This window comes from Cupressus sempervirens, chromosome 7 (assembly GCF_028749045.1).
Source record: "Cupressus sempervirens isolate cs-2001-9-10 chromosome 7, ASM2874904v1, whole genome shotgun sequence".
In the NCBI taxonomy this organism is placed as follows: domain Eukaryota; kingdom Viridiplantae; phylum Streptophyta; class Pinopsida; order Cupressales; family Cupressaceae; genus Cupressus; species Cupressus sempervirens.
The window spans coordinates 536511665-536523884 of NC_143124.1; the positions used below are offsets into that span (position 1 = coordinate 536511665).

The 12220-nt window shown below is 33.8% G+C and overlaps 1 pseudogene; it reads left to right on the forward strand.

The window, feature by feature from the left end:
* The first annotated feature begins 4289 nt into the window (after positions 1–4289).
* Positions 4290–12220, forward strand: part of LOC149547877 (methylthioribose-1-phosphate isomerase-like) — a 47952-nt pseudogene continuing 40021 nt past the window's right edge.

Below are 12220 nucleotides of genomic sequence, written 5' to 3' on the forward strand. Positions count from 1 at the left end.
AAATTTAAAAGGAATTCTGAAAAGACTTAGAGCATAAGTAGGTATGCTTTGGAGACAAGCCTTGAGAAGAGTTAACTTACCAGCCTAACTTAAAAGAATTCCTTTCCATCCTACCAATTTCTTTCTGAATTTGTTTATAAGATCTTCCCAGAAAGCATCAGGGACCTTCAAGCCTAGGGGAAGCCCCAAGTAAGAGGATGGGAGAGATCCTATAGAACATCCCAAGATTTTAGCAATTTTAATTTGTTTTTGGATAGGGGTGTTAATAAAGAACACAACACTTTTATTCTAGTTAACCAATTGTCCTAATGTAGAAGAATATAAGTTAATAGCTTGCTTTAAAATTTTGGCTTCCTTCACTTCAGCCTTACCCATGATGATGGTATCATCAACAAATTGTCCATGAGAACAAATTAAAGGATGGGAAGATGGTTGTGAGCCCTTAATCAAACCTCTTTGGACCAAGTCCCCAATAAATCTCCCAAAGCAATCAGCCATAATAACAAAAAGGATGGGGGATAAAGGATCACCTTGTCTCAGCCCTCGAGAGGGAAAAAAGAAATGAGAGGAGCTACCATTAACCAAGACAATGATAGAAGAGGTAGAAATTAGTTATCATTACAGAGGAAAGACCAATCAACTCTATCATAGGCTTTTGTGATGTCCACTTTCATAATGAAACCCTAATTGTTAGAACAAGACAAGGAATGAATATTCTCATGAGTAGAGATGATAGAATTAAGGATTTGTCTACCTGGGACAAATCCATTATGTTGATCAAAAATAATCAATGGGATCACCTAAATAAGTCTAGAGGTGAGAACTTTGGAAATAATTTTTTAGAAAGAATTACAGAGGCTGGTCGGTCTAAACTGATCTGGAGAGTCAGCACCAATTTTCTTAGGAATAAGGCACAGAAAGGTGGAATTGACTTCCTTAAGCATCTGTTTTGCCCCATAGAATTCCTTAACAACATCACAAACATCTTTACCCACAACTTTCCAAAGATTTTGAAAGAAAAACATGGGGAAACCATCAAGACCAGGAGCTTTATCTCCTCCTAGAGAGAAAATAGCTTTGAAGATCTCATCATCCTTAGGAATTGAACATAACATTTTATTCTATTCCTTTGAAACCAGTGAAGGAATCACTCTATGGAATTCAGCCTGACTATCCAAATTGATGTTGGGATCAGCCATCATTAGAGAAGATAAAAAAGTCACCATCTCATCCATGATGGCCTTGTCCTCAAAAATCTTCACATCTCCCTTTTTTAGGTATGATATGTGAGTTTTTGCCCTATGCTTCAGAGTGGAGAGATGGAAAAACTTTTTATTTTTATGTCATTCCCTCAACCATATCAACCCTGATCTTTATCTCCAGTAGATTTCTTCTTTAGTGGTGATGTCATGGTATTGAGCAAGCTTTTCATTTTCTTCAAGGAGGAGGTCAGAAGTATATCCTTCCTTTTGGATTTTTTCCTGAATTTTTAGAATATCCTCCTTAACAACTATTTTTTTCTCAAAAATGTTCCCAAAGCTGTTCTTGTTCCATCTTTTGACTTCCCTTTTAACATTTTTAAGCTTGGAAGCAACTCTAAAGAGGCCAGTGCCTTCAAAATCAATATTCCACCATTCTTTCAATTTACTTTCAAACTATGGGTGTTGCAGCCACATCTTCTCAAATCTAAAAGGAAAATTCTTCTTAAGATTAATCTTCACAACAGTGAAGATAAGGGGGAAATGATCCGATCTAATTTTCTAATAGGCTTCCAACTTACAAATGAAGTCTTTAGTCCAATCATGAGAAATAAGAGCACGATCAAGCCTAGCCTAAATACATTCATTACCAACACTCTTGTTACTCCAAGTGAACTAAATTCCATGGAGGTCCATATCCATTAAGCCCTCTTTATTTATAAATTCCATTAAATCCAATCTTCCTTCCAACTGAGTAGCATTGCCTCACATTTTCTCATGATCATAAAGAGGGACATTAAAATATCCCATTATAATCCATCGTCCAAAATAGTCTTTACTTTTAAAATTAGAAATAGAATCCCAGACCTTTTTCCTTAGATGCTTTATGTTTGGAGCATAAATATTCACAATATACCAACCCTCCTTCTAGTCTATACTAGTAATTTTGGCTATCATAAGATGTTTACTAGTAATCAAAATTGTTCCAGAGAAATAGTTCTTCTTCCATAACATCAAAGTTCCCCCTGATGTCCCTTTTGAACTGCTGGCATTTATTGAATAATTTTTAAAAGCTTTAATTTGTTTTGCTTTCTCTTTATTCATCTTAGTTTCTTGAAGCAGGAGGAAATTAGGCTTTTGTTCTCTAACAAAATTCCTAACAATGTCCAATTTATGAGTATTGTTCAACCCCCTAATATTCCAAGTTATGATCTTCATATCTATTTTTTAGGGGTGAAATCCAAAATAGTTGCCTACCTACTGTCAGCAATATTCTGCATACTTTCTAACTCTCTAGTTTTCTTAGTAGATCTTCTTCCAGGTTTGTCCGGGGAACCAACATCTAATTTCACCTTAGAGTGTTGTTCTACTCTTTTCCTAGTTTTATTTGGATTAGAAGCAAGAGGTTTCACCTTGATATGCTAATCGATTTTGTTGCTTCTAGTCTCTACCCCCTTAGTATTGTTTTTTTTTCAGCCCTTTTTCTTTGGTTTGGTTTATGAATTGAGCCATTTTCTTTCACATCATCTAGGGGAGGAGGCTCATCCATAGAAAGATCATTATCAACCTAGGATAGCACTTGGATCTCCCTAGACTTAGACAAAAGAGGATCTCCCTCCTCAGGTAAATTTTTGGTATCAGCCAAGATTTCACCTTCCTCAAGCACAATTTTGTCATCAAAATCTCTCCATTATTCTTCTATCCTCTGATAAATAATGATTTGTTTTGATGAATCTGCCTGATCTTCTAATCTTTGTTCAGGTAAATTGGTTTCAGAATGTAAACCAAGACCTTCTTTCTCAGAGTTAGCTTCCTTAGAAGTAGGCTCTTTATCTACCTCAACCTGTGGAGCTTGAAGTTCTTCATTAATCTTTTGTTCTTGGCGATGGCCTTCTTTGGGTTTCCATACTTTCTTTTGTTGAACCTTGTTCTTTTTCCCATCCAAACCACTACTAGACTAATTTTGACTTTTGGAAGGATAGTTTTTAACCAAATGCCCCAAGCATAGTAGGAATTAGGTAGATCTTCAAAAAATATTTCTTGAGTTTTTTTACCTAGCTTGGAAATTAGATCCACCTTTGCTAGGAGATGATTCAGGTCTACCACTTTAACAAAAAGTCTAGCACAATGAAGTTGGTTCTAGAAGCTGTAGCATTATATAATGCCACAAGTTCACCAAAAGAACTGGCAATACATTTAAAAATGTCTTCATGCCAAAATTCTAAAGGGATCCCAGGAAGTTTGGCCCAGATGGGAGTGGTTAAGAAAAAAGATTCTGAAAGATCCATGTTAGGTTCCCATTTGTTAATGGTGAGAGAGCTTTTACCAAAAGACCATGGTCCTCCATAAAGAACCCTATCCATGTCTTCTTTACAGTTGAAGATAAATGAAAATAATCCATTCAACATGGGAGCAATATCTACCTCTCCTCTAATAACCCATTTCCTTTTAACCATTTTTCTAAGAGATTCAAGATCTAGTCTTGCGCCTAAAAATTTGCCCACTAGGGTGAAATCCATGGAAGACACAGAATAATCAACTAAAGGGTCTGGAATAAAAACTTGAAACTCACCTTTCTCCCAGCAGGACTTAGTAGTCATCGGCGGGAAAAGAGACTTTCCAGTGGGTTTCTTGCCAAACAGGGATGACTAATAGGTTTGTTGTTAATGTTTTGTAAAATGTAACTAATAGTTTTGTTGTTAATGTTTACTATGTTAATGTTTTCTAAAATGTAACTAACCTATTATCAACTACTAAAAAAAACACTTCAAATATAATTAATTTAATTAATAAAACACTTAAAAACAATTCATTTAATTAATATTACCATGTAATAACTAAAAAACATTTTTTAAAATAAAAAATTCACCTACCTATTATGGCCAAAACACTCTAACTGCCTGGTAGCCACTACAGTGAAATGAATAGTGAAAATGACTGCCGAGAGAAATTTTTGGTTATTTATAAAACCAAAGGGGTTACTACTGAAACCCTTCCAACTGAAAGGGTTTTGGCCAGAAACCCCATTGCCACATCGACACTGAAAAGTGCCACATCTGTACAGCTGAAAACATTACAATCGAAACCATTATGGCCGAAATCATTTTGGATGGAACCCCTATGGATATTAGCAAAGGTGATACAGGTTTGTGCTTCCACTCATAAATCAACTCTAAGTTGAGTTGTATCATCCATACAACTCTGCATGCTAACATAAATCATCACCACATTGTCATCTATCAATCCTCAACTATACATGTCCTAACTCAATTGTGATGACTGTGCACATTTTATCTATCTCTATAATACTATAATATGTCTAACACTTAGAAAATTTTCTATCTATGATTGCATAAATAAAATACTAAATACATGTTCCATAAATGACAATACATCAAATGTATATCTAATCATACTGCCAACATACACATTGTTAAATGTGACCTGGTTAGAGCATTTAGTCACCCTGTTAGAGGTGGCCTTGTAAGAGGAATTTTATCATTCCATTTAGAATGTCACCTAGTTAAAGAATTTACATAGACTATTAAGTCTTCAAATGACTATTAGGTCAACCTCAATTAAAAGGATTTCATCTAATAAATCAACTAAGTCGGTTTGGTCTTATGATTTCTTTAAATTTGATCTTTTACTATCACTTAGAAATCACTGAATTATGACACTTAGTCAATAATGAAATACTAAGTCATTGAAAAGATTTCTAGCTCAGCATCAACTAACTTTCTCATTTGATGCTAATGTTTGTTCAACACTAGATTTTCTTGGCACAAACTATGGCTCGGTTAACACTAGCATTACTTGGCACTCCTTAGTATTTTACTCTTTTTCTCAGCTAGACCTAGCTTCCTCAACATAAAAATTTACTTTTCTTTATCAAAGTCTATATAATAAATGTCCATTGTAACTTCCATTTCATAACTTCAACATTTCCTCTAGGTGCTATAGTTATGAGTAACTCTCAAATCCTCTTCATTAATCAAATAGATATGTCATTTAGATTAGGTAGCAATATGTCTCATCCATAGATTTGATATAAATGAAAAAAAAAAAAAAAATTGTTCCAATTGTAAGTTTCCAACAAACTATACACATACCAATGATGATAATGTAATTAACATGGTTGAACCTTTAAACTTTGAGAATTGTGATGTTAACACAATTAAAATAAAAAATGACAATATGAAACCTAAGACTCCATTTGTCTTATGAGTTGCCACATCTCTTACATTTGATCATGAATAGTCACATTTCTATGCCAATGTTGTTACACATTCTTGTGCTAAGATAGTACTAAAAGGCCCTGCATCTTCTACTCATAAGGTAGATAAACATAAAGTCAAACCTATTGCTGATCCATCCAAAAAAAAGAAAAAAAGTTACAACATCCTCCATAGTTGCAAGCTATAGAATCCTTGAACAATTGCAGTGAATGAATGCTCAAATAACTATCTTTGAACTAATTAAAATATCACCTACTAATAGGAAGATTCTTGACAAAGTCCTCATTTAGGCTAGCATACCTCAAGATCTTGATCTTGATAGGTTTCAATCCATGGTAGATCACTTTACCTCACCTCATTATTTTTCCTTTTTTGAAGAGGACAATAATTCTTTGATTCATCCTCATAATCAACCATATCATATTGAAGTCATGATACATCAGAAATGTGTCTATCGTGTTCTCATAGACAATGGAGTTAGTCTTAATATATGTTCTACTAATTTTCTCAAATAATTGGATAATGATCAAAGTGTATGATGAAGTAAAATGCAAATCCCTAGGCCTTATTGTGTTGCCTCTTCAAGCTAGTCTTATAGAAAGAGATTTTATCTAGCAAGTCCTTGATATTCCTTTAGCATACAACATACTATTAGGAAGATCATGGATTCATGAAATGTAAGAAGTACCTTCAACATACTATCAATGCGTCAAGTTTCCATTCCAAGGATTAGAAGTTACTATATCTGCTAATACCAGTTACACATGTAACATGCTCAATTTTGCTCAAATAAATAGAATATACTCTCAAGTTAATAGAGACTAGAATGGGTGAATATCACATTCAACTAGTTTTTTCTTTGACATCTCTTCTTGAATCTCCCAATCATTATGGGAGACCATCTTAAGCAAAGAGACCTTATGTGATATCGCCAAGACTATATTAAATGATGCTTGTATAAAGGTCATTGTACCTCTAGAAGGTAAAGATTAAAACATAACCATCATTTATTGGTTATACAAAGTAGAAGTGCTAGTTGATCTCACAAACTAGTCTCATGAGATAACTCCTAAAAAGTATGGACTGGGTCTTAAACTACTAAAACATCTTGGCTATAAAGGAAATGGTCCTATAGGATGTAACAAAAAATGGTTGACTGATCCAAGTAGAGAAATTTCTAGAAGGCCTTTGACACAATAGGTCTAGGCTTTAAGAAAGTTCCCCTTCATCTAGGGATCAATAAATTTATACCAAAATCTGATAGTTCATCTAAATATGAGTCACAAACTAAGTTTGACAACCAAGCAAAAAGTTTTGATGATCAGGATACCTTTGTGTATCCTATTCAGTTGGATCTTGCTACATTCTTTGTTAAATTAGATGACTTTTTACCACGTGTTAGTATTATGAAGCTAATAGTGATTCCTTTGAGGATACTATTGATACTCCCAAAATTACATAGGAATAGGGCGAGTCTAGTCATACTATCATTGTTGAATAGATTTTTGAAAATCAAGATGATAATGAAAGTGGAGAATGGGTACCAATAACTATTGGGGAATTATACAATCTGACTCCATTTAGCATTGATTCTTGAGAGTTTGAATTTGATTCTCTCTGAGAGTAAACTTTTGATAAGGATGTTGACCAAGTTCATACATATGAAAACAACTCAAAATAGCAGAGCAATCTAGAAGTTTGGTCAAATAAGTCTCATTCTAATAATGTTGATGTATCTTCAATTGATGTTATACCTTTGGACAAAACCACTTTAGGTCCTGAATTACTTATCCACACATTTGATGACTATACTATAAATGCAATTAAACTTTCCACTTCTTTTTCACTCACTTTTCTTGAGTTAATAGATTGGAACTCCAATACTACATCTAATGATGCCCCCATGTTCCAAAATGGCTATGATCTTGCGTGTTATCTATGCATTATTGAATTGGCAATGTCTTCCACTAGTGAACATAGTGTCAATATGACTGAAGCTGGTATCAAATATCTTAGTCATACAATTAAAAGAAAAAAGAATAGACATTCTAATAGTGAAAACCACATTGTAGCAATATTGAAACCAAAAATAATCAAAACAAAAGATGTGTCCAAAGTTGAAGACCTCTCTGAGGTGCCTAAGGATGAGATATTTGATGCACTTCTATGTCACTTTAGGAGAGATCATCATTTTTGATAGAGCCAATGCAATCAATCAATCCAGGAACTGAGGAATACTCTAATATTTGTGGCTTTCTTCCAAGAAAAGATCAACTTTGCATGGACTTACTCAGATATGCTAGGCTTGGATCTTGATCTTATAATATAGAATTTGGCTATCACACTAGGGGTGAAACCCATCAAACAAAAAATTAGGAAGATGCACCCTCATGTGGCACTACTTGTTAAAGTTTAACTAGAAAATATCTTGAATGGATCTTAAACATATTTCTAGTCTCTAAACATGATAAGTCTATTAAAGCTTTTACTAATTTTTGATATTTAAACAAAGTATATCCCAAGGATGACTTTCCACTACCCAACATTGATATGATAGTGGACATGATAGTGGAATATGAAATGTACTCATTGATGGATATTATTTTAGGTTATAATCAAATGAAAATTGTTCCAGAAGATGAAGAGAAGATTATTTTCACTTGTGCATGGGGTACCTTTTACTTGAATGTAATGCCATCTATCAATGTGTAGTTACAACAATATTCCATGACATGATGCATTGAACAATGAAAGATTATGTTGATGGTACCTTGGTCAAGAGTTTTCAGCAAAACACTCATCTTCAATATTTGGGATCTATCCTATATCATATGGAGAAATTTAGTCTCAGGTTAAATCCTAGGAAATGTGCCTTTGGTGTCACATCAAGGAAATTACTTGATTAAATTAAGATTGTAAAAGGAATCGAAGTGGACCTAGAAAAGATTCATGCTATAATGGAAATGCCTCCACCTTGCAACATTAGTCAAATGAGAGGGCTACAAGGAAAACTTCAATCTATTTGCAAATTCATATCATAGTTAGCAGATAAATCACAACCTTTCACTAAAACTTTACATAAAGGTGTGAAATATGATAGGAACACTGACTGTGATCAAGGCTTGGCATAGACCAAGTATTATCTTGCTAATCCACCATTATTGATGCCTCCTATTCATGGGAAGCCTCTCATTTTGTACATCTCTTCAATAGAATCATCTCTAGGTATATTGCTAGCTTAAGAAAATAACAACAATAAGGAATGAGCTATTTACTATCTCAGTTATGTATTGATCTCCTATGAGATGAACTACAACATTATTGAGAAAGTCTTCTTGGTAGTTTTTTTCACTTCCCAAAAGTTGAGACAGTACATGCTCAGTCATACTACATGACTGATTCAAAAGATTGATCCATTAAAGTATTTTCTTAGAAAGGCTATTATGACAAGAAGGATAGCTAAATGGGTTATGATCCAAAGTGAGTTTGACATTGAATATGTCAAAAGGAAATCTATCAAAGGGTAGGAAATCACTAATCAACTATAAAAGGCACCAATGCAAAGTCACCAACCACTAGATATTGAATTTCCCAATGAATCTATTATATTACTAACACACCAAACATGGGTGATGTTCTTCTATGGATCCTTCACACAACAAGGATCTGGTGCTAGACTTCTATTTATAACACCACAAAAATATTCTTTACCTAAGGCATACAAGATTTTTTTTCTTGTACAAACAATATTACAAAATATGAAGCCTTAATCAATGACATGAAAATTGTAGTTGAATGGAGGTTAGATGAACTAAATATCTTTGGTGACTCATAGTTAGCAATAAATAAATTCAATGATATTTATTAGACAAATGATACCTTACAAAAGAGCAGTTAATGATTTGAAAAAGTACTTTGTACATGTCACTTTCCAACAAATTCCTTAGGTAGATAAAAAGGTGGTTAATGTAATGGTCACTCTCACTTCCATGCTACAAATGTCACAAAATGACTTTTAACATGAGTTCTTGGTGGAGACGTTACCCTACCCTACTACCATCTCGCTACCATCATATCTACTCTTACTTAAATGACTAGATTATTTCAGACAATCTAAACTAGAATTAAAAAATGGCGCATTATCCAAAATGTTTCATTGTATGTCATCATTGATAATGACTTGTTTAGGAAAAGTCTTAATGGTACATTCCTTAGGTGTCTAGAACTTGATGATTTGAAATGTGCATTAATAGAGGTATGCAAAGGCATTTGTGGATCACACTCAAATAGCTTGAGACTGGCTCACAAACTTAAAACAGTTGGTTACTATTGGCGAAAAATGGAGAAAGAGGCAACAAAATTTGCCCAAGTCTTGCAAGCAATGCCAACTCCATGGAAATCTGATTCATGCTCTAGCTATGGAGCTAATTCCCTTCATCATGCTTTGGCCATTCCAATAATGGGTCTTTGATCTAGTGGTCCAGATTGATCCATCTTCTTTGAATGGACACAAGTTCATCATCACAACTATAGACTACTTTATAAAATGGGTAGAAGCAATCCCTCTTTCTAAGGCTAATAGAAAATGTTTGGCTCTATTCATTCTCAACTACATCATCTACAAGTATGGTGTACCATCCTCCATCATTACTAACAATGGAGGAAAGTTAAAAAATAAGGATCTCAAAGAGTTGTATTCAAAGTTCAAAATAATTCAGCATTGATCTTCCATCTACTACCCATAGGGTAATAGACAATTAGAAGCATCCAATAAGGATATTCTCAAGATCCTACATCACATGATCAAAAAATATAGAAGGGATTGGCTCCTTCAAATCAATACAACTCTATGGGCTTATGGAGCAATTATTAGAACTCCTTTGGGAACAATGCCCTTTGCTTTGGTATATGGAGAAGATGTTGTGATTACTATTGAGGTTGAGATCCCTACTTTGTGAATTTTGCTAAAAGGTCTCATCATTGATGATGACTACAGAATATCTGGGCTAGAAGAGCTAGAACTACTAGATGGATGTTGGCAAGTGACATTCGATCATCTATGAGCTTATCAAAAGTGAATGTCAAAAAGCTACAATAAGAAAGTTGAACCACATGACTTCCAAGTGGGTGACCTCATCCTAAGGGAAAAATCTAAGAATCAACAACAACAGATACAAAATTGGAAGTTTGAACCTAATTGGATTGGTCTATACATAGTTACTATAGTATTTGGATCTAGTGTTTATCAACTCTCAACTATTGAAGGAGAATTCCTCAAAGAACATATTAACACACTACATCTGAAAAGTTTATAAAGATGATGTATTTTTTAAGCTATTTGTAGATATCTAAATGTCCTAAAAAAAAGTCTAAAAATTGCAAAAACTCTTGAAAAAAATTAATTATCCTAGTGAAAACCTAGCAATACGTGTCTTGTTAATGCCAAAAAAAAATCAAAAATACAAAAAATATGAAAAGAAAGAAAAAGCGCCATTGATGAAAATCTATTAAAAGGCATTGTGGTTGTAAAAAAATAGAATCTCTACCAAGAAGGTGAAAACCTGGTAAACATGCACCTCTCAAATTTTACACCATACAATACATCTTCTGGCTATTGTAGAGTTGCTTTCATGCTTTAGTTGTTATTTTTGCTCATGTATATGCTCTCAGCTACATTCAGGACTTTTCTTAATATCTGCATGGATTGAATCCAGTCACAATTCTAGGAGGAAACACCCTATGGTTTCTTAGAGAATATCTTAAGTGTTAGTCACCAGTTATTCTAGTTGTGTCTATCTACTGTCACTTACTTTACTACTAAGATTCCTCTCAAAGAATATCTCTTTCGTATCAGTCACCAATTGTTCTAGCTATGTTTGTTTATTATTCCTTAGTTTACTACTAAGATTCCTCTTGAAGAAGATCTCTTTCACATCAGTCACTAGTTGTTCTAGTTGTTTCTGTCTACTCTTGCTTATGTTACTACTAAGTTTCCTCTTGAAGAAGATCTCTTTCATGTTAGTCACCAATTATCCTAACTATGTCTATCTACTGTTACTTTGTTTCCTACTAAGATTCTTCTCAACAAAGATTCCTATATGATGTCAATCACTAGTTCCGCTAACTGAGTCTGTCTATTGTCATCCTACTACTAAAGAGATTTCTTACATGTATGTTTATAAACATCAACATTTGACATCAATCCATTGAAACTGAAACTGGATCAAAAACAAAATGCTAAATTTGTTGAGCTATGATGAGATTTTCTTTGTGTGTTTTGCTTTCTCTTTTTCATTCCCCTTTGAGAAACTTGAGGATGTCTATTTTGACTAGGGAAGCAAGGATTGGGGGCATGACCTTTTATTTATTTTCAGCTTGATGTGTTATTCCCAATGATTTGAAGGGTACATATAAAAGGGTTGTCCACTATAAGAGCCTCTATATTGTATTGGATGGCCATGTGTACCTTGACTCATTTTATATAAATACTTTAGTGAAATTGGTTCTTCTCCTTGACTATTCGAGTGAATTCTATGTGCTATAGTATAATATGAATACTCATCCTATTAAGTGAAAGTATGGGTCACTATGAGTATACTTGGTGCATTTATGTCTCAAGTAACAAATGCAAGGGTCATTTTAGATAGAATACTTATTGATTAATTAGCATGAGAGGGGTCTCTCATGTGTCTAGTTTGTTTGTACACAAGAAACATTTTAGTCATCCTAGAATTTATACTCTGATGCTTATGTTTGTTTACTACATTAAAAGGAATAGATGTG